At 49.5% G+C, this 24,420-nt stretch overlaps 1 protein-coding gene across 13 annotated transcripts in view; it reads right to left on the minus strand.

Moving 5' to 3' along the window:
- The window catches only part of nab (NGFI-A-binding protein homolog), an 844,405-nt gene that overhangs the window by 208,581 nt on the left and 611,404 nt on the right, over positions 1 to 24,420 (minus strand). The gene's annotated exons all lie outside the window — the stretch shown is intronic.

Consider the following 24,420-nt stretch of genomic DNA (forward strand, 5'->3'; position numbering starts at 1 on the left):
TTTACCGTCGAATTGAGCCAGTCAAGGCGCATTTTACGACCATCCCTTACGTCAGCCGGCCACTCAAGGAGCATTCTTTACCATGCCTGACTTCCACTCAGGGAGCATGAGTCGACCCATACGTCAGAAGGGCCAGTCAGTGAGCATTCTACTTCTAGAGGCAGGCGTCAGACGTGTCACTCAAGAGAGCATTACACATCCCGACTCAGTAGTCAGCTGACGACCATCCCCCCACTCAGCGAGCATTGCCCGAGTCGAATACGTCAACAAGCCACTCAGTCAGCATACCGAGTTGACGTATACCTCAGAGTGCCACTCAGGGAACGTACCAGAGCGCGCAAGTCATCTGACGACCCACTCAGTGAGCATTCTACAACTGCAGTCCACGGTAGTATGCATAAGGATAAGGGGGGGAGGGGTCATTCTTTCCCCACTCCTTCACCATATACAATGCCTGGCTCAGGAGGGATTCGAACCGTTTACCAACCACGGGACAAACTCAACACCACACTGTAATATCGAACGCTTCCACTTGAACATCAAACTACACACACACAAAAAAAAAGAAAAAAAAAAAAAAAACATATCAGTCATTAAATTATCTAACGTGATGATTTACATATAAAAATTCTAACACCTTTGGAACTCCCAAATACCAACAAATTCCTTAGGAAATGACACTATGCCTCATTTAACGACAAATACTTTGTCATATGATGATATACCTCAACTTCACGACGTGGACTTTATGACAATATGCCTCACTTAATGACAAATACCTGGGTATTTTTGACGTGGGAGGTTCCAGTCACGAACAAAAGGCCACATCAAGGCCAGACCTTAATTGAAATATGGAGAGGATTATGAAAGGGAAAAAGAAGAGACTAGAAAAAGTATTCACGATTTTTGGAGGAGGTGAAAAACCTGTCTTTTGAAATGTGTGCCAGGTCATAGTTATTGGGAAAGACAGGAGAAGGATAGAGAGTTCCAAAGCTACGAGGTGTAGGGAAAGAAACAGTTATCAAAACGGCCCACCCTTGAGTTGCCGATGGCCACACAGTAACCATGTGACGCAGCAGCTTGCCGAGTATTGCGTGGTCTAGCTAGTGGAGGGGGCACACAGGAAGCCAGCTCTCGGGAGCAAAAACCAAAGTAATACCTATAGAAGAGGGAAAGCAAACCAACACTGCGACGTAGGACAAGGGGTCAAGTTTGGAAATTAGCCTTGGAGGGTTTATAAGTCGGGCCGCTTTCGACTCAAGCCTGACAAGCAATGATGAACAGCTAGAACCACCCCAGATGTGAGAGCTGTACTCCATACGAGGTCGAATAGAACAATATACCTCACTTAACATGTGGCTCGCTACATGAGAATAGGCCAGGCCACAACACAAGTGCAACTTACCACTTCACAAGACATGAAGTTCGTTAACTCCTTGAGAATAATGGCTTGACCCTGGGGAACGATGACCTACCCCTGACCCCCTCCCTCTCCAAGGTCAGGTCAAAGGTCATGACATCATTATGACACAAGGGGTGCACAGTCGTGCTTAAGGGCGTAAGCAAAATGTGTCGACGGGTTTAAAACATCAGCAAAAGCATAACCCACCACAGCCGACAAATAAACCACTAAAACTTACAAATAAACCACTAAAGCTACTATATAAACCACCAAGGCTAACTGATAAAGCTCTGAAGCTAACAAATAAACCAGAACAAAGTCATTTATGAAGAAGAAGAAGAAGACACAGGAATATGTGAATGCCATTTCTGCTGTATGATGGAGGGAAGGGATGAAGATAATCATCCACTGAAATACATATCAAGAATGAGCGTAAGGAAAACGGAATATGGACATTCATAAAGGATACTGATTACATAAAACTGAACCTAACGAAAATACAGTTGTATATATGACCTCATGGGATGAAAGATACTAATACAGTATAATGTATATGCGATAATCAAGACGAAATGCACTCACACAAACATACACATATGTATATATATATATATATATATATATATATATATATATATATATATATATATATGTATGTATGAGTGGTGATGAGGACTCAAAGGGTAGTTAGTGCCGGGGACTGGCGAACGAGCTCGTTGAAGAGGAAGGCCAATCAGTGTGTATGGAGGATTTGGGAAGGGGGTAGGGGGGAGGGGAGGGGAGGGGGTGTTATAGAGATCAATGGTGATTAACCCCCCTCCCCCCTCCTCCCCCTCCCCTGGTCGGGCCCCGTGAAGCCCCCCCCTTAACCCCTACCTCCTTTTTAGGTGCAATCTGACGGAAACCCCCCCCCCCCCCCTCTGGGTAAAAGACCCGACGACGAAAAGACGACCTTTCCCCCCCTCCCCCTCTCCTTTGGGGGACGACCCCGGAAAGACCCCCAAGTACGACCCCCTTTGGGCGTAAGGCTACCGGGAAAGTTTTAAAAAGTCGATTAAAAAAGGGTCGCTCAACGTGCCATCGTATTCAAAAGGATTTTCCCTACCCGACGTACTCAACAGGTTCGTACCGTCCCCTAATCAAAAGGTCGTACCGTCGTACTCAAGAGGTCGTACCGTCGTACTCAAGAGGTCGTACCGTCGTACTCAAAAGGTCGTACCGTCGTACTCAACAGGTCGTACCGTCGTACTCAACAGGTCGTACCGTCGTACTCAACAGGTCGTACCGTCGTACTCAACAGGTCGTACCGTCGTACTCAACAGGTCGTACCGTCGTACTCAAGAGGTCGTACCGTCGTACTCAACAGGTCGTACCGTCGTACTCAACAGGTCGTAACGACGTACTCAAGAGGTCGTACCGTCGTACTCAAGAGGTCGTACCGTCGTACTCAACAGGTCGTACCGTCGTACTCAAGAGGTCGTACCGACGTGCTCTACAGGTCGTACCGTCGTACTCAACAGGTCGTACCGTCGTACTCAACAGGTCGTACCGTCGTACTCAACAGGTCGTACCGTCGTACTCAACAGGTCGTACCGTCGTACTCAACAGGTCGTACCGTCGTACTCAAGAGGTCGTACCGTCGTACTCAAAAGGTCGTACCGTCGTACACGAGGGTCGTACCGCGTCGCGCTCAGAGGTCGTACCGTCGTACTCAAGAGGTCGTACCGTCGTACTCAACAGGTCGTACCGACGTACTCAACAGGTCGTAACGTCGTACACGAGGGTCGTACCGCGTCGCGCTCAGAGGTCGTACTGTCGTACACGAGGGTCGTACCGCGTCGCGCTCAGAGGTCGTACCGTCGTACACGAGGGTCGTACTGCAGTGAACTTCGCTATACACAACAGATTGGAGGAGGCCAGTTGGGAGGAATACACGTGGTTGGGGAGAGAACACACGGGGTGGAGACCATGACGAGTCACACGGGGTGGGAGGAGAGCGTGGGGAGGTATGTACATGGGGTTAGGGAGACCATGGGGAGGGTACACCGGGTTTGGGGAGGGCGTGGGTAGGGAAAGGACACATGGGGAGAAAGGGGATCATACACAGTAATTTTTCTCGTCTCCCCTCACTAACGAGCATCCACCCCTCTCCCCACTTCTTTACCTCCCCCATCTTTATCTACCTCCCCCGTTATGAGCACCGCCATCACTCATTACCAATCCCTTCCTCTCCTCCTTCTCTTATCTTTATATACACTCCCCTTATCTTTATATACACTCCCCTTATCTTTATACATACTCCCCTTATCTTTATATACTCTCCCCTGACCTTTACATATACTCCCCTGATCTTTATACATACTCCCACACCCTCCCCTCCCCCCCTCCCGGTGTAATTGCAAATACACTTTTTTTGAGATGAACCCAGCCGGCAGGGGGGGAGGGGGGAGGGGGGAGGGGGAGAGGGAGGCACAGGCAATAGGGCTATACAGTGACGCCCCCCTCAACCTCCCCCCCCCCCTACCACCCACCTTTTTCCCTTTTGCCCATCTCTCTCCTCTGTACCTCTTCTATCTCTACATTTGGAAAATGTCTCCGCGTCTCTCATCCACTGGAATATGTCTCCACGTCTCTCATCCACTGGAATATGTCTCCACGTCTCTCATCCACTGGAATATGTCTCCGCGTCTCTCATCCACTGGAATATGTCTCCACGTCTCTCATCCACTGGAATATGTCTCCACGTCTCTCATCCACTGGAATATGTCTCCACGTCTCTCATCCACTGGAATATGTCTCCACGTCTCTCCTTCAGTGAATATCTCTGCATCTCCCACTGACCGGATGTTGTCTCTCTCTTACACTATGATCTTCGATCTGTGCGCCACACCTCCGGGGTCTCTTCGTCTGTCTCTCTCTGTCTCCCACCTCCCTTCGCCAGAACCCCACATACACCTTACTCTCCCCCCACCCCCCACCACCACCCCCTCCTCCAACACAGCCACGCCAATTAGGCTACGGTAATCCTGTATAACCCCCACCCCCCACCAACCCCCCACCACTTCAACCCCAAACAACTTTCCTTCCCACGTCTCGTAACACTCCCCTCCCCCCTTCAACCCCACACCCCATAAACTCTCCCACCAACTCTTAGCCCTATGCAGTCTCTCCAACCCCCCCCCCCCCCCCTCACACTCAATCATCTCCCCTTTCCACCCCTCACAACTCATTTTTTACCTTTCCACCCCTTACGGCTGCTTGGGGGAGGAAGGGGGTGGGGAGAAGAATGCAGGGGAGTAGGAAGGGGGGTTGAGAGACTCCTCCCTACCCCCCCTCCCCAACCCTCCATCCCCTCAAATCCTCATTTCAATATACTTCTGTTCGTCGTCCACTCTTGACCCCAGCCTGTGGTCCACACGGACCAGGTCGGCAGAAGGTGAGGCAGCTGCTCCTCCTGCGCTGGGCACAACCCTTCAACCACATTCATGACCATCGTCGTCGTCAACAACCACAACCTAATGGCCATTAGCCCGTCAGAGGTCAGGCATGGCAGATGAACACCAGGGGGCTGTTCAACGGTCAATCGGTGATGCTCAGGGGGGGAGGGAGGGGGAGGGTGTACGTGGGGTGTACGTGGATCATATTTTCCCGTCGCACGAGAGACTTGATAACGAGGGGACTTGGGTTGATAACGAGGGGACTTGGGTTGAGAACGAGGGGACTTGGGTTGAGAACGAGGGGACTTGGGTTGATAACGAGGGGACTTGGGTTGATAACGAGGGGACTTGGGTTGAGAACGAGGGGACTTGGGTTGATAACGAGGGGACTTGGGTTGAGAACGAGGGGACTTGGGTTGGACGTCGGGCACTATTCCTCCTTCCCCTCATAGGCCGGCTGCAACTTCCCCTCGTAGGCCGGCTGCAGCTTCCCCTCGGCCCCCTGCACACTGCAGCTGCATTAGCGGTGGGGTGGGTGTGAGGGGAGAAGAGAAGAGAAGAGAAGAAAGGGGGTGGGGAGGGGGGGGGAGAGAGAGAGAGAGGGGAGAGAGAGCCCCTTTTGAAAGTGGGTGGCTAATTGTGCCTCGTTTATCAATACTGTTCCACACTATACCCCTCACACACACACACACACACACACACACACACACTCTCTTGCTCACCGTTGCCTTACATTAATTATAAGCCCGCCTTTGAGAGGTGCATTACGTATACTTTACCCACATGTATACCTTACATTCTTACGTATGCCTCACACTATGAATACTCCTGTCCACGTAAACACTCGTTTACCACACGTGCGTATATCTTACACTCATCATGTATATCTTACACTCATCATGTATACCTTACACTCTGCATGTATACCTTGTGCTATGAATACTCCAGTCATCGTAAACCCTCATTTCCATTCATCGGGTCGACGCAGGACACAACATCACAACTGTGATCCCAAATCATGACTCAAACTCTAATTCGCCAGTACTGGGGTGTAGGACACCTTCACATATGTACTCCCACTACACATCACTTCACATATGATGTGACACGTTTACTGTGACGCACACCACATCAATTTTGGGGTGAAGATTACGCCATCGAAGGATTATACATATATACATATGCATGTATAATGCTCGTTGTCAGTCTTGAACAATCATTTGTTTACCAAATGGCGTCCTAGCTACGTCTCTTCTTGGTATATCAACTGACTGTTTTGATTCTTTCTTGTATCTCCCCTGATGATGTGATTATTACACGAAAGTGCACTTGGGAACTTATCGTGTTTCATTTTCCCCATGGACTCATAGGGATATATATATATATATATATATATATATATATATATATATATATATATATATATATATAATATTTTTTTTTTTTTTTTTTCATACTATTCGCCATTTCCCGCGTTTGCGAGGTAGCGTTAAGAACAGAGGACTGGGCTTATGAGGGAAATCCTCACCTGGCCCCTCTCTGTTCCTTCTTTGGAAATCAAAAAAAAAACGAGAGGGGAGGATTTCCAGCACCCGCTCCTCCCTTTTAGTCGCCTTCTACGACACGCAGGGAATACGTGGGAAGTATTCTTTCTCCCTATCCCTATATTTATATATATATATATTATATATATATATATATATATATATATATTATATATATTATATATAATTACATATACTTATTTACGTATCCGACGCGTCTCTCATCGGTCTTGAAAACAAATGGGGTTGGGGGAGGAGAAAGGCGAGGGCTGGCTGCATCGTCCTCCCCCCCCCCCCCCCCCCCCCCACACATACACAAAGATCCAATATGCTAAAATATGGCCAAACAAAATATCGGCAAACTAAGTTATAAAGACAAGATCAAAGTGGCGAGAGCTCCCGGGATGGTGGGATCCAACCCATCCCAGCCCAGCCCCCCCACCTCCTCCTCCTCCTCCTCTTGCAGGGATATTCATTAATAACATTTTTTTTTTCACTCTCTCTCTCTCTTCGGCTCCTCTCCCTCACAACAATGCATCTGGCTGCATTTGCAACAACTGCAGCTGACTGGTGCGTCTCTGCCTTCACCCTCCCTCCCTCCCCTCTCTCTCCCTAGGTGGCCAAGGGAGGGGAAGGAGGGAGAGGGAGGGAGGGAGGTGTGGTGTGTGGAACGAGAGAGAGAGAGAGAGAGAGAGAGAGAGAGAGAGAGAGAGAGAGAGAGAGAGAGAGAGAGAGAGAGAGAGAGTAGCCCTTGCGTCGTCGTGCGCCTACACCTTTCCTATGGCAAGAGGGCCGCTACCCCAAGCCACGCCCGTCGCTCGACACGGTGTTCCGATCCATCACACGGGGCACGTGTGGTAGGTACCCTCCAGGTCTTGGACGTAAAAAGAACGCGAGTAAAGCGAGAATAAATGATCAAGAGCAAATGTAAGTGAGGATAAAGATCGACATTTGGAATATGTTCCCAATTCGAAGAACGGTCATTAAGGACACGACTCCAAACCGATGGTTTCAAGTTATGGAGTATGGAAAAGAGGATCACTTTTTGATGTGACTAGCATCATCATCAAATTAATCTATAATGAGTAAAGGTAAGGTCTAAAGGAAGTGAGGTAAGGGTGAAGGATGAGAAGGGATGGAGGGAACGGTGTTTGAGTGAGAGATGCAAGGGAGGGAGGAAGGAAGAGATGACGCGGAGGGAGAAGGGAATGATGCAATCTCCTGTGTGTCACTGGCTGCTAAAAATGGTTCCAGTAAACGTTAGCGCTACGGCCACAGACCTGGACCAGCCAAAAGACAGACCTGCAACAGCCCAAGACAGTCCTGGAATAGCAAAAGAAATACCTGGAAGTCAAAGACAGACCTGGAACAGCCCAAGACAGACCTGGAACAGCCCAAGACAGTCCTGGAACAGCCAAAGACAGTCCTGGAACAGCCCAAGACAGACCTGGAACAGCCCAAGACAGTCCTGGAACAACCCAAGACAGTCCTGGAAGTCAAAAACAGTCCTGGAACAGCCCAAAACGGACCTGGAGTAGTCAAAGACAGTCCTGGAACAGACCAAGATAGACCTGGAATAGCCCAAGACAGTCCTGGAACAGTCCAAGACAGACCTGGACCAGGCAAGGCTACACAGACTGAGACACATAATTAGCCCAGACCTAGAGCGGCACGCCCAAGACCCCAGTGTGAGGGGGGTGTGTGTTAAGATCAGCCCCGGCCAAGATGGAGGGGCAACACGAGGCGGAGTAGCCAGCGGGTCGTAATAGTAATTATTCCAAACAAGCCATTAGCATCACCCCCAGGCCCTCGTTGCTCGGGGAGCCGTGTTGTTCTTAATCCATCCACCACCCCCCCCCCTCCCCCCAACCCGCCCCACTCACCCACGTGAAACTCTGGGGAGCCTTTCTGGCAACGCCTCCTGAAACTAGGAGGCCGAAGAAACGTCACGGGAAACTGGGAATCTCACTGGCGGGATCACCTGAAACACGATGGTCTGGAGGAACGTTCCCCTGAAACACGAGGGTCTGCAGGAACGTTCCCCTGAAACACGAAGGTCTGGAGGAACGTTCCCCTGAAACACGAAGGTCTGGAGGAACGTTTCCCTGAAACACGAAGGTCTGGAGAAACGTTCCCCTGAAACACGAAGGTCTGGAGGAACGTTCCCCTGAAACAAGAGGGTCGGGAGAAACATTTCCCTGAAACATAAGAGCCCAAACACAAGAGAACTCCCTGAAACTGAAGTGGCCCAACTCACTTTGTTCCTCTCCCTCCAAAACAAACTGGAAACACGTTTCAGGTCCTTCAGGCCTTGGTAACACCAATTTCCCACACCAGCTTCCAATTACTTCCATTTCCCTCCCTATTTACTTGCGTCCCGCAGCCATCCAATTCCACCCATTTTAACTAAGGAGGACGGACGCTAGTCTGCCCCCCCCCCCACCCTCCTCCATCCCCCATCTAAGACTGGGTCGAAGCAAACACTGGCCTGAAACCGGTGTTTATGAGCCTCTCTCTCTCTCTCTCTCTCTCTCTCTCTCTCTCTCTCTCTCTCTCTCTCTCTCTCTCTGTGTCTCTCTCTCTCTCTGCCAGAATCATTTTTGCACGTGTTGCTGTAGGTGTGGATGGTTTATTCGTGTGGGGGGAGGGGGGGGAGGGGGGGTGGCTCTAGTGTTGTGGTACGAGGAGCAGCCGGCTGGCTTGTGCCACTCCTACCACACACACACACACACACACACACACACACACACATACACACTCCCTCCTCCACCACATCTCTCCTCCTCCCCGTCACTCCTTTCTATCCCCTCTTCCCTCCCTCCTCCCTTTTTTTTTTATTCCTTTACCCTACCATGTTCATTAACAGTCGCCTCTATATCAATTCTTGTTTTCATTTCTCCTCTCTCTCTCTCTCTCTCTCTCTCTCTCTCTCTCTCTCTCTCTCTCTCTCTCTCTCTCTCTAACTTTTTATACATCCATTCTTCTGTGTCTTTATCTTCTCCCCTCCCTTGTAACTGTTTTTTTTTCTCTTCTTACATATCTCTCTCGTTATCTGCTACTATCTAAAGTTTTCTTATCATCTCTCTGTGCAAACCTCTCTCTCTCTCTCTCTCTCTCTCTCTCTCTCTCTCTCTCTCTCTCTCTCTCTCTCTCTCCTCAGCAACCCAAGGGCGCCGGCTCCACCACACTACAGAAACACAATCGTCCGTCACCAACCTTTCCTGATCCTGGTGGGGTCACTTCCCTCTCTTTTTTTTTTTTCTTTTCTCTCTTCTTTTCTTGACCCCCTCCTCTCCCTTTGGTTAATTCCCAGTGTTTGATTCTTGTTGAGTCGTCTTTTGCTCTCTCTCTCTCTCTCTCTCTCTCTCTCTCTCTCTCTCTCTCTCTCTCTAGTCCCTGTTGCTCACTCCCTTCTCCCTGTTTCCTCGACCCCTGCTCACCCTTCTGTTAATATTTTCCGTTCCTCTTTATGCCCCTCGCTTCAAATTTGATTCTCCACTCGTATCTTCGTTCTCTCTTGCCATATATCTTTTTTTTTTAATCTCCCTCTGGCTGCTCTCCCTTGCTGACCAGCCCTGGCCGCTCCACTCCTCTCACACTGCGTCTTACACTCACTCACTCACTCACTCCCTTTCACAACCACCCTCCTCCAGCTATCTTGTTCTCCCTCGTCCATACCTATCGCCCTTTCCTTTCTCTCTCGCTCCAACTCTCCCTCTCTCCCTTTTAGGCTTCCTCTCCCTCATTCTAGGAGGCGCAGCTGCGCTGGGGATCAGCTGATAATGCATCGGGGGGAGGGGAGGGGGGAGGGGGGAGGGGGGAGTTACCCGACACTTGCAGCTTCGCCGGCGTAGCACACTCCCTGGGTCTTGCGGGGGGGGGGGGGGGGGAACATGTGGGGGGAAGGGAGAGAGGGGCGTTTGGGCAAGCCTTGGGGGGGGGGGGAGGGAGCGGGTCCTAAGCCACAATCCCAAGGTATCAGGAGAAGGAGTTCTGTCCCTGAGAAGGACGGGAGAGCAGTGGAACAGAAGGACGGGAGAGCAGTGGAACAGAAGGATGGGAGAGCAGTGGAACAGAAGGCGGAGCGAGGAGGGAAGGAGGGGAGGTGGGGAGGAGGGTATGAGACGGGGGAGAGGTACTGGGGTGTGCGTGTGTGTGTGTGTGTGTGTGTGTGTGTGTGAGAGAGAGAGAGAGAGAGAGAGAGAGAGAGAGAGAGAGAGAGAGAGAGAGAGAGAGAGAGAGAGAGAGAGAGAGAGAAGAGACGGCGGAGGAAGAGCTAGCTGGGGAGATAGATATATGCTGGGGTGAACACAATATCTGGGGAGGAGGCGGGGCGGACGCTAAAAGAGTGAGTGATGAAATGGTTCAGGAGGGAAGGACGGGGCAAAATAAGAGGGCGAGGGAAGAGGGAACTGGAGAGGGGAGGAAAGAATACAAAAATGAGATTAGGGAGAGTACATAAAAGAGGAGAAAAGGGGTAGATGCAGATGAGGGGAAGGCGAGAGAGAGAGAGAGAGAGAGAGAGAGAGAGAGAGAGAGAGAGAGAGAGAGAGAGAGAGAGAGAGAAGAGGGGAGGGGGTTCTTGAAAATGGATTATATTGTACAGACAAGAGCATTACCACTCCTGGCCTCTAGTCTCTCACGTCCTATCTCTATCTCTCTCAGTCTCTCTCTCCCCCCTTTGTTAGCTCTCTCTCTCTCTCTCTCTCTCTCTCTCTCTCTCTCTCTCTCTCTCCAAAACGACACCCATTCCATTGCGCCAATCTGGGCCATATCTTCCCCTTCCATTCCTTTCCACCTGTTCCTCTCATTAGCATATGGTTGTCTGGCGAGAACCTTCACTAGAAGTCCCTTGACATGACAGTCTTATGACACAGGCAAAGCTTTTCCCGTACTATGTCCTCCGACGACAAGGTAAGGGTCAAATGGCACTCAAGGAGAAGATTAATTAAATTAATCATTAATTAAACTATTCATCGTAATCGTCTGATACATTATAATCATCCTCACGTATTCGTTACTGCCTGGTCACTCATACGAGGTCAGGTGATCCGCAATTCAAAACGTTTTTATGCTTAAAAACGACAGTTCTGGTGTTACGTGGACACGAGACACCATGAGTCGTGAGCTGGCATAGAGTGAGGTGATGTCCTCGAGTCCTGTCATATAATGAGGCAGATGACCTCACCTCCTGTCATCTAGTGAGGCGATGACCTCACCTCCTGTCATCTAGTGAGGCGATGACCTCGCCTCCTAGTTCTGAGGAGCTGGGTCATCACAACTGACCTTTCTGTGCCTTCACCTTGACCTCTGCTATGCGCTCATGCACCCGGTGGTAATAAGGTCAAGCCTAGTCAGCAGGGTCAACCACTAGGGTTCCTCTCCACCACTGAGGAGGGGGTTGGGGGTCAGCCTCCAACACTGGGTCCCTCGTTTGGGTTAATGACTCGGGTTGTTCTCCACCACTGGGGGTCATTCTCCCAACACTGACTCGGCGTTAAGGCCCATCACTTGTGGTCTCCACCACTTGTGGGGGGGTCAGTCCCCAACAGCTGGTCGTCACCCGGGTCGATCATTGTCCTCTCCACCACTGTGTGAGGGTCAACGTCCAGCCTTGCGTCACCAACAGAGTCCATTCCCATTAATAAACTTAATCACCAGCGCCATTCCCGCACCACCACATCAATTTCCATCCCGGGGTTCAACGACTGGGGTTCCTAGTCATCAATGGAAGCCATCAACTGGGGGTGTGTTCCACTCCACCAACAAAGCTCATCTCCAACGCTGATGCCCATCCTCCATCTCTGGGGGTGGGGAAGAGGGAGAGACTTCAGCATCAACTGGGGTTCGACTTCTGTCTCCATCACTCACCAGATCAATGGGGTTCAACTCCTCCATCTCAGTTACTCCAACTCCGTCTCCATCACTGGGATTCAACTCCATCTCAGTTACTCCAACCTGTCCCCATCACTGGGGCGCAACTCCATCTACCATCTGGGGGCAGTGAACGCCCACCCTGTAGCAGTGAACGCCCACCCTGTAGCAGTGAACGCCCACCCTGTAGCAGTGAAGATCTGAACTAAACCTGTGAAGGAGTCTCCATCTCTGGCATGAGTAATGCATCCAACATGTAAGAAAATAACTATATTCATATTTTTCCCAGCGCTCCTCACACCACCACACACGAGCGTTCGTCATCTCGATCAACTGGGACGATAAAAACGTGCCAACCCTTTCTCATCAGTATGCAAAGTATATGCACGATCACCCGGTTTCTAATGTGTGCTCGCAATCATTACTTATAATCTAACGATATACCATCTCCACCCCCCTGTACATCCCTCTCATCTGTCCAGGTGTGTCTCATCTCCGACCCCCAGTGATTCTCAATCATGTCTCATTAAGACTCAGCTCCACCTGGGGTGCGCCTTTACCCTCCGATCCATTAATTCTCACAGGTACGATGCGTGCGACCCCCCCTCGCATCAACTCCCGTGTATTGATGGCCTTTTTTTTTTTTTTTTATACGACCGAGTCTCCGAGATCAGCCAATCAGAGACTTGCTCAGTACGACAGTGTCGCACGCCCCTTTGGTACGAACTATGGTTACGAGACCGTGGCTCTTCCTGGGTCAAGGACAGTCCAACAACACTGCAAAGGGCACTACCGGGCGTCCGTCGCAGATAACAACGTATGGGCACTACCGAGCGTCCGTCCGTCCCATGCGACAGGATCATAAGTGCACTACCGGGCGTCCGTCCCATATGAAATGATCATAAGGGCACTACCATGGTGTACTACCCGTGGGTGTACTCAGGGTGTACCATGGGCGTACCGTAAGTGTACCGTGGGTGTACCATGAGTATACCATGGGTGTACTGAGGGTATACAATGGGCGTACTGTAAGTGTACCGTGGGCGTACCGTAAGTGTACCGTAGGTGTAGAGATTCTAAGACGACGTACGCACACACCTGGGAACAACGGTAGACAATTTACCACACTGTATTTACAAGTGTAAAAAATAAATCTGATTTACAAAAGTGACGGATGTAAATACGTTTACAGACGCTTAAAATGACGTATTCTTTTCTTCTACTTGCCCGCGTTGGCGAGGGAGCGCCGAGAACAGAACGACTGTGTCCTCGAGTCGAGAAGTCTCGCTAAAATGCTTTCGCTTAGTTTCTTTTTTATACGTTATAATACAGGAGGTGTGGAGAGGAAGGAGAGGGGGGGTGGGGTAGGGGGCGGGTTTCCAGGCAGCCCTCCCTCCCCCCCTCCCATTACTCTTTAGTCGTCTGCAACAACACGCGGGGGTTACGTGGGCAGCGCTCCCTCTCGATCGCAATCTTGCGACATGCACGTAATGCAGAGGTACTATTCTTCATTCGAACGACGTTTACGACATGCACGTAACCTAGAAGGCAATTGTCTCTCTAAATCGCCTTCTACGACATGCAGGGGATACGTGTGTAGCAATCTTCAACGCCTTTTACGACAGGTACGCAACACACACACACACACACACACACACACACACACACACACACAGGCGGAAATCGCTCATTCAAATCGCCCTCTACGACCAGAGGGAGATGTGCGAGCGACGTAATTTTGACCTCGCGTCGTACCCAGCCCCCAACCCCCTCCCCGCCCCCCTCAGAAAAAAAAAATCCCATAAATCACTCCATAAAATCGTCAAATCGACGCAATTAACGCGATAAGAGACGCACAGATCCACCGCTGTACCGGCAGAGCGCAATCAATACACGAATTTACTTAACCCGGCCGCGCCAAATGCCTCTGTATAATCATTACAGTAAGCTGGATTTGTCTTTGTATCCGACACCGGTCAAAAATATCGCTAATCAAATTACGTATGGAGCCGGTGAACCCGTAGGACCGCGCGCCCGGGAGTAAAAACAGAACCGCGCACCACAATTATACCAAAAGTGAAATAATTAAAGTGACAATGTAAGGAAAAAACCCCCGGGGTACGTACAATGGCTCGAATAAATTGTATGACAACACGGGAGAGAGAGGGGGGAGGAAGGGGGGGATGGGGAGGGGGGAAGGGAGAGTGTGGTGGTGGTGGGGGAGGGGGGATGAGATGGGCGGGGGGGGGGGTGTGGAGGGGAGGGGGTTGGGATATTGGGACATGACGCGTTGGTGTCGTCTTCTACGTCAACTTCAAGGTAATGAAGAACTACTCATCACCCCCCCCAACCCTCTACCCCCCTCTCTCTGAAATGACTGAGAAGAAGATGTTCTTAAAAGGTCTCTCCAACTGCTCAGAAAGACGTCTCCAGCTGCAATATATATATATATATATATATATATATATATATATATATATATATATATATATATATATATATATATATTTTTTTTTTTTTTTTTTTTTTCATACTATTCGCCATCTCCCGCGTTTGCGAGGTAGCGTTAAGAACAGAGGACTGGGCCTTAGAGGGAAAATCCTCACCTGGCCCCCTTCTCTGTTCCTTCTTTTGGAAAATTAAAAAAAAAAAAAAAAAAAAAAACGAGGGGAGGATTTCCAGCCACCCGCTCCCTTCCCTTTTAGTCGCCTTCTACGACACGCAGGGAATACGTGGGAAGTATTCTTTCTCCCCTATCCCCAGGGATAATATATATATATATATATATATATATATATATATATATATATATATATATATATATATATATATATATACACACACATACATATATATATACATATATATACACATATATATATATATATTTTTTTTTTTCATACTATTCGCCATTTCTCGCATTATCGAGGTAGCGTTAAGAACAGAGGACTGGGCCTTTGAGGGAATATCCTCATATGGCCCCCTTCTCTGTTCCTTCTTTTGGAAAAAAAAAAAAAAAAAAATGGGATTATATACACTGAGCATCTGCTCTAAGCAAGGTCCTCTCCTTTATCTCAACACTATCTTGCGCTTATCTTGGTTAAGCAACGATCCGCGTCTTCTATCTTAACGGACGATCTAAGCAAACTACGTCGTCTGTACGTTATCTTAACGGACGATCTAAGCAAACCACTTCGTCTGTACATTATCTTAAAGGCTGACCGGCCAGCAACAATCCGGGGGGGGGGGGGGGGGGGGGGGGGGGGGGACCTGGAGGCAAGGCTGTGTGTGAACACACCAGACTCTCACTTCCAGTGGATTTCGTTCATGAGGGTAAATAAACCAGACGGGAGTTCCAGTGAGATTCGTCCCGTCCCACTCCAGTGTGGACCGAGGTAAGGAGGAAGCCTTGATTAATGAGGGAGTCGTGATTGATGAGTGAATCCTTGATTAATGAGGAAGTCTTCATTATGAGTGAATCCTTGATTAAGGAACAAGACCTTGAATAAGTGGAAAGGCTTGATTAATGAGGAAGTCTTGATTAATGAGGAAGTCTTGATTAATGAGGAAGTCTTGATTAATGAGGAAGTCTTGATTAATGAGGAAGTCTTGATTAATGAGGAAGTCTTGATTAATGAGGAAGTCTTGATTAATGAGGAAGTCTTGATTAATGAGGAAGTCTTGATTAATGAGGAAGTCTTGATTAATGAGGAAGTCTTGATTAATGAGGAAGTCTTGATTAATGAGGAAGTCTTGATTAATGAGGAAGTCTTGATTAATAAGGCCGCCTTGATTAATGGGGCGGTGTTGATTAATGAGGCAGACTTTGATTAATGTGAGAGCCTTGTGTATGAATGAGACTTTGAATAATGAGGACGACTTGATTCATGAGGAAGAATTTGACACCTTACGCGACACTCATGTATGACACACTACACCTTACGCGACATCCATGTATGACACAATACACCTTACGCGACACCCATGTATGACACACTACACCTTACGCGTCACCCATGTATGACACACTACACCTTACGCGACACCCATGTATGACACACTACACCTTACGCGACACCCATGTATGACACACTACACCTTACGCGACACCCATGTATGACACACTACACCTTACGCGACACCCATGTATGACACACTACACCTTACGCGACACCCATGTATGACACACTACACCTTACGCGACACCCATGTATGACACAGTACACCTTACGCGTCACCCATGTATGACACACTACACCTTACGCGACACCCATGTATGACACACTACACCTTACGCGACATCCATGTATGACACCACAGCCGCGTCTCGTGACACCTTTGCCACGAGTGACACTCTTGTATGACACTTTGCCTCGTAGGGCAAGGCACTGTGCGACGATACATCCGGTGTGACACAGGGCCCTGGCACAATGCCGCATGACACCACACGCCACCGCATGACACCACACGCCACCGCATGACACCAATGCCAACTTATGCCGCTCATTAAGTCTGCTGGAGGGGGGGGGGGGTTTCGGGAGGGGTGGGGGGTCAGGTCAGGTGGATGGAAGCTGGGGGATGGAGGGGGGTGGGGGGGTGTGTAAGAGGTCAGGTCCCGGACCTGAGGCTGACCTGACACTGCTGAAGATACAACGACAGGTCAGGACTGGGGGTGAGGGAGGAAGGGAAGGAAGGGCGGGGGAGAGGAAAGGGGGGGGGGTAATTCTCCCACAGTGTGGGGAGAGGGGAGGTAAGAGATCTCCCATGTAATCCAGCCGGCTCCTTTACTCTCCATTACCAATCCAATAAAGTCTCCCGCCCGTACTTTATTTATCATTATCTCTCATTTATCTCATCTTTGTTCATCAGCAGTTATCATTTACCCTCAGCAGATGAGGTTCCTCCGTCTCTCAACACTTCTTAAGGCAAGCACAGCGTCATCCTGTCCAACAACTCGCTCGCTCGGTCATCCAAGAGAAAGACAAAAAAAAAAATAAAATAAAAAAAATCTCTATTGCGCAAGTCGGATTTAATGAGTTTTTTTTTCCCCTTCCCGCCATCACATCCGGGTTCGGTAATCCAGGAGCACCACACGGGCGAGACCCCTAATCACCCAGACAGGACCTTATCCCTGCCTTCATTACCCTATTGTGCTGACCTCAGCAACGACTGTTTCTCAAACGCTTGACTCAGTACGTCACGCTACGTCAGCACGGCCCTACGTGGCACGTGAAGTACGGCATCATCTCCTGCACGACGGAGAGACCCCCTCTCACCTGACCCTTAGCTGAGGGTTGGTCAGGTCAAAGGGTGGGGGGGGGAGAAGGGAGGGGGGAGGATAGAGCAATCGTGTATGTTCGAGGCTACACACACACACACACACACTCTAACCCTTCCCCCAAAACGACCTCCTCCCTCTCTCTCTCTCTCTCTCTCTCTCTCTCTCTCTCTCTCTCTCTCTCTCTCTCTCCATCCCCCCCAAACCTCTAACCCCCCCAACCCCACCCCTACCTACCCCCACAAGCGCTTGAAATCACAGTCAGTCACAGCTACTTAAAAACGACCACGTTAAACACTCCGCCATCTGCACTCACCCGCTCTACGGCAGCTGAACAAAGCTGCATTCAATTTAACATCCGTGAAAGAAGCGGCACTGTACCCCCGCCCCCCCCGCCCCGCCCCGCCCCGCCCCACCCCCGCCCCGCCCCACCCCCGCCCCCGCCCCTTGCAGCAACTTTATCGGCGTCTCCCCCCCTCCCTCCCCCCATCCCTATCCCCCTTCCTTTCCCCTCCCCACCCCCAAAGCGATTTCTTTCTTTCCATTTCTCTCTTTTTTCTTTCCTCCTCTTCTCTTTTTCCCTCTCCTGCGCATTTTGCGCTCCATTCGAGCAGCAGGGGAACACTGGCGCCGTACTTAATAATCCATGCAGTCATGTCCGACCCAAATATCTCTCTCTCTCTCTCTCTCTCTCTCTCTCTCTCTCTCTCTCTCTCTCTCTCTCTCTCTATTCAGCCCCCTGGAGCCAGGCTGGCCCCTCCCCCCCTCCTACATCTTTCAGTAGCCCATATATTTATAACCAATTTTTGAGGTCCCTCCTACACACGCTATTTATTTCCCACGGCCCAATTACTTCTCTCTTTTGGCCATTCTCATGACTTTTCTCCCAACTTTTCCCTCTCCCCCCCATCCCCCCCCACACACTCTCTCTTTTTTTTCCCATTTGCTAATGGTCAGTTGAAGGTGGGGGAGGGGAGGGGGGAAGGGGGGCGGGTGGTCTTTTCCTCCCCCCCCCAACCCCCTAGAGGTCCTCGGTGGGGGAATCCTCCCCCCCTCACCACCACCCCCCCCCTCCTTTTCATAAGGATTTTTGTCGTCAGTTTTTACCGTCGTTGCCGGCTCCTCCCTCCCTCCCTCCCTCATTCTCTCCCTCTCTCCCTTCCTCTCTCTCTCTCTCTCTCTCTCTCTCTCTCTCTCTCTCTCTCTCTCTCTCTCTCTCTCTCTCAGACATGCCCTGCTACTGCTCTTCCTCCTCCTCCTCCCCTGCTCCTCTCTACATTTTCTTTCCGTCTTTGCATTTTCTTCTCTCCCTCCCCTCCCTCTCTCCCTGCTTTATTGCCATCTGTGGACATTTGACTCTTCTCCCTTCGTGTGTGTTCCCTCGCCATCCTGGCTCCAGTGTGTACACGCCCATTTTCCCCCAGTTCGACTCCCGGCCTCACACACACACACACACACACTTGATATGGATGTGTACATGTGCATATTTTTCCCTCATCGTGTCTGTGAGTCGCTGTGTAAACCCTTGTGTGTGTGTGTGTGTGTGTGTGTGTGTGTGTGTGTGTGTGTGTGTGTTATTCGTCCGCTGCCACCAACGAAGTCAGTCTGTTCTTATATATGTTATCTGCACACACACACACACACACACACACACACACACACACACACACACACACACACACACACACAGCACCTTTCAACCTCTAAACCTCAGGTATAACCCCACCCCCTCCTCCATCCTTAGCTGTAAGTCCTCCTCTCCCCCTTCCTCCAACCTCAGCTATAGCACACTCAGCCGCCTCTAACCTCAGCTATGACCCCCTCCTCCTCCTGCAACCTCAGCTATGACCTCCTCCTCCTCCTCCTGCAACCTCAGCCATGACCCCCTCCTCCTCCTCCTGCAACCTCAGCTATGACCCCTCCTCCTCTTCCTGCTACCTCAGCTATGACCCCTCCTCCTCTTCCTGCTACCTCAGCTATGACCCCTCCTCCTCCTCCTCCTCCTCCAACCTCAGCTATTCCCCACACCTCATAAAAAAAAAACGTCCCTCCCTCCTTCACCCCCTTCGTATGAGTCTTCCTCAAACCAGGGCCCCCTACTCGCCCCTCACCACTCATGGCCACATCTCTCGTAGCTCCTGCATCAGGAACCACTACCACCACCCCCAGTGTTGCTTTTTACCTGTCAGATTTACATCAGTGGGAGGGGAGAAGGGGAGGCAGGGAGGGAGGGAAGGGGAGGAGAAAAGAGAGAGAGAGAGAGAGAGAGAGAGAGGGGACACACCCCCTCCCCCCACTTTAGCAGTTCCCATTATTATTGTATTATCGAATGTTGGCTGGGTCTGGTGCTGCTGCTGGTCTCTCTCTCTCTCTCTCTCTCTCTCTCTCTCTCTCTCTCTCTCTCTCTCTCTCTCTCTTCTCTCGTGGGGACCTCCTCAGCCCAACCCTGACGAAGGGAACGAACTACCGAAGAGCACAACACTAACGACCCATGGCAATACGATGTGTGTATATTTATATATATAAGAACAAAAAAAAAAAAGATATACATATGCAAATACCTTTAATTTATTCATACTGGGGGAGGGAAAAAAAGAAGAAGAAAGAAAGAATTGTCGACTACGTTTCAGGGATAAAGATTTAATTTATTGAGTGTGTTAATTAATGGCTTGGAATGGGGCGGGAGGGGGTGGGGAGGAAGCAACATGTGGGGGGGGGATGGGATGGGATGGAATGGGATGTCAGGTGAGTGGAGGGGGGTTCACTGGGATGTACCGGTACTGGAGGGATGGGGATGCATGGGACGCCACCAGTCGCATCCACGACACACGCGGTCGCCCCGCGCTGAACACGACAGCTCGTCGCCTTCGACCCCCTCCCTCCGTCCCTCTTCCTCTCCACCACGACCACCACAACGACGGCCCGACCCTCCCCGTGCAAGAACGACGGGTATACAGGAGAGAGAGAGAGAGAGAGAGAGAGAGAGAGAGAGAGAGAGAGAGAGAGAGAGAGATGACGATGAGTCCCAGGACAGGTGATGACTGACCACCAACACACGAAGACAGGAACTCCACCAGGGACGTGCTGTGTCTACAGCAAGGTTGACCTCCCCTCCCCAGGCCAGGAGGAGGGAGCCTCCCCAGGTGAGGAGGAGGGAGCCTCCCCAGACCAGCAGGAGGGAGCCTCCCCAGACCAGCAGGAGGGAGCCTCCCCAGACCAGCAGGAGGGAGCCTCCCCAGGTGAGAAGGATAAGGTTATGCAAGGAACACCAGGAAGAAACGTTTGACCTGATCCATTACTGCACTGAGTCTAGACATACCGGGTAAAACACATATCGCTTCCCTTACCAGCTGGGCAGAACACACCAGCTGGGCAGAACACACCATCTGGGCTGAACACACCAGCTGGGCTGAACACACCAGCTGGGCTGAACACACCAGCTGGGCTGAACACACCAGCTGGGCAGAACACACCAGCTAGGGTAAACTACTAACACAATCTTCACACACACACACACACACACACACACACACACACACACACACACACTTGTACAGACGTGTGTATGTCTGTACGTATCAATACATTTATACACTAGGATTCGGTCTGCGAAAATGGACATGTTGCAGAACGTGAAGTCCCTAACACAAGATGAGGACAAGACATGAGGATGAGCCTCGATAGAACCTGAGTGTTGGACGAATGGCACACACACACACACACACACACACACACACACACACACACACACACACACACACACACATTGTGAGGTCGTAACTACAGACAGGGTTATTATATACATAAGTTTAGGAAATCATTATATGAAGCGATAGATGGTTTATGAAACGGGACCCTACAAGTGTAGAACTCCCGATCCATACATGACGAAAACACGTAATTCTACAAACAATATGAAAGACAAATGAGTAATTATGTAAACACTATGAAAGGCAATTAAGTAATTCTATAAACATTGTGAAAGACACGCGAGTCATCATATTAACAATGTAAAACCCGGGGCGAGCGATGAGACACACTCTGCCTCTCGCAAAGACTTATCTATGCATATCCAATAAGCGTATGATCCCACTCGCAAATCCGACCCTGTTAACAGCGCACTCTGCACACAAGTAAGTCTTTAAGCCGCGATGAGGTCAAAGGTTAAGGGTCAGTAAGGTACAGACGGGATCACTTTGGACGCTCATTACCTGACACATCGTCTTCAATTCCTGTTTCTGTACATGACTGACTGAGGATAAGCAGCTCCTCACCCAACACTGATGATAGCTATCTATCTATCTATCTATCTATCTATCTATATATATATATATATATATATATATATATATATATATATATATATATATATACATATCCCTGATGGTTATGCCCCCTTTTCTATACAAAGTGGAAAGTCAAGGAACATTGCACGTAGGATTATTCTTCTTGTTCTTCTCTGTAATCTCTTCTCTGCTGTAGCAACACTAGCCGCTCTATATCTTCATTCCCCGGGTCGGGGGCTCTGGAAGCAAGCGTGGATCTTCGTTTAATACATCCAAACACTTTTATTTTTCTACATAAGTTTTTTCCACTTTTTTTTTTTGTTTTGTTTTTTCTGGAGTCATTCATCTGAATCATCCAGGAGGCATGGTCATTAACTCTAACTTTGGCAGTAAAACTTCCCATGGGGGAATTAACTGGATGACTTCCCTGGAATTGGATGACTTGCCTGGAACTGGAAGACTCTTCCATGGAACTGCATGAATGACTAAAACTGTTCCTGGAACTGGAAACTTATTTTCCTTGGAACTGGAAGATGACTTCCTGGAATTGTAAAACTGTCTTCCTGGAACTGGAAGACTAACTTCCTGGAATTGGATGACCGACTTCCCGGGAGCTGGAAGACTCTGACTTCCCTAGAAGTGGAAGCCTACCTTCCTGGAACTGGAAGACTTAAACTTCACTGGAACTGGAAAGCTAACATCCCTGGAACTGCGAAGACCATTTCTTCTGGAACTGGATGACTGGCTTCCCTGGACGACAGGTACAGTGGGGGTGGGTGGAGGTGTGGAGGGTTGGGTGGCTTCGCACTGCCTCGCATCCTGTGGCCAGCATCAGGGCTCTGGATTTCGTATGTGACCAACAGGAGAAGGCTGACTGTAGTAGCGGGGAGACGTAAAAAGATTTTCTTTGCCTCTCCCAGCAATTGTAGCGCGATGGAATGGTCTGTTATTTTCATATCTATACAATGGAGATGATGGAGTGATGGAGATGGTATGGTGAGATGGAGGCGGCGCTAATAACTACACTAGTGATGGTGGTGATGGGGATATGATGGTGATAGTGATGGAAGTATAGATGCAGTGATGATGGTGATGGGGATGATGAGGATGATGGTGATAGTGATGGAAGTAGAGATGGAGATCGGACGGTGATCTGGCACGGAGGACGGTGGTGGTGGCGACTATGGGGGATGGGGGATGGGGGGGGAAAAGAAGGGGGGGGGGCTTAAAAAAGAGAGCGTTATGATGATGGGGCGTGATGGTCGCCAAACCTTGTATCTATCTAGTGGACCACAAGCGATAAACATTCCCTCAATTTCCTCACTCACCCCCTCCCTCCCTCCCTCCCTTCCCCGTTACGTACAGTTTGCACAAAAGTGGATATAGAAAATAGAGAGAGAGAGAGAGAGAGAGAGAGAGAGAGAGAGAGAGAGAGAGAGAGAGAGAGAGAGAGAGAGAGAGAGAGAGAGGGAAAAAAAAAAGGCGACCAATTTGCTGAGCGAGGACACAAAAGTACGCAATTTGTCCGCTGGACATGCAAAAAAGAAAAAAAAAGAGAGAGAGAGAGAGAGAGAGAGAGAGAGAGAGAGAGAGAGAGAGAGAGAGAGAGAGAGAGAGAGAGAGAGAGAGAGAGAGACGGAGTTTTGCAACGCTTCCCTCATATTTCCCACTCAACAGAGGAGAAATTCGCTCAGAATCACCCGACTTTTCAGCGCGGGAACGGATACCGAACACGGTCAATATACTTGCGCAAAATACTTCGTCGACCATTGCAAATGCATATAACACATCATATATTCGCTTTTTTTTTTCTCCTAGTATTCATTCTCCTCCTCCTATATTACCACCCCCACCCGTGAATAAACTCCACGAGTCCCTGACGACTCTTGAATTCATTGCTCACAATGTTTCTTCCTACTTTTTTTTTTTGTTGTTTTTATTCGCCTTCTTTATAACTTTTTTTTTTTTTACTCTGAGGTGATATTTCCAGTTGAGGAGTTGCAATCTCTTTATTTCTTGTTATTTATTGTCGTTTTTTCCCTCCTCTGTTCTGTCGTCGTAAGAGTTATGCATAGTGGGTGTTGGCTGGGCGTCTGATGGGGTCGTGCAGATGGTCGTCTGGTTACTAGAGAGGTCGTTCCTAGGGTCGTGGCGGGGCAGAGACGGTCCTAACAAGGTCCTCTGACTAAAGAGGAGAGGTCGTTCTTAAGGCGTGGTGAGGTAGGGTCGGGTCGAAGAGTCGTCCAACCCGCAGATGGGTCGTCTCCCTGGCTGGTGTGTCGGGGGGGAGGGTGTAGGGTCGTTTCGTCACGTCCTTCCCATGAACAATATGCAATCACCTCAGAGGATGTCTCAGTATAGCCTCTTGCCATGTCTGATACAATGTCATTAAAGTAACACTTCCCCGCCGGCACTTAAAACTTCTGATACTTACAATGTAAGTCACTTACACTTTTCGTTATAAGTAGTTTATGGGATACGCTACCTTTCCTCCACTTCTGTTGTACGTATAAGTGCGGACGCTACTTTTAAAAGTGTATATTTCGCCAACTTCAAATTTTATGCATACCAGGAAAAGACGCATCAAGTACACGTGCTT

The sequence above is a fragment of the Panulirus ornatus genome, chromosome 10 (genome assembly GCF_036320965.1).
Source record: "Panulirus ornatus isolate Po-2019 chromosome 10, ASM3632096v1, whole genome shotgun sequence".
NCBI lineage: Eukaryota > Metazoa > Arthropoda > Malacostraca > Decapoda > Palinuridae > Panulirus > Panulirus ornatus.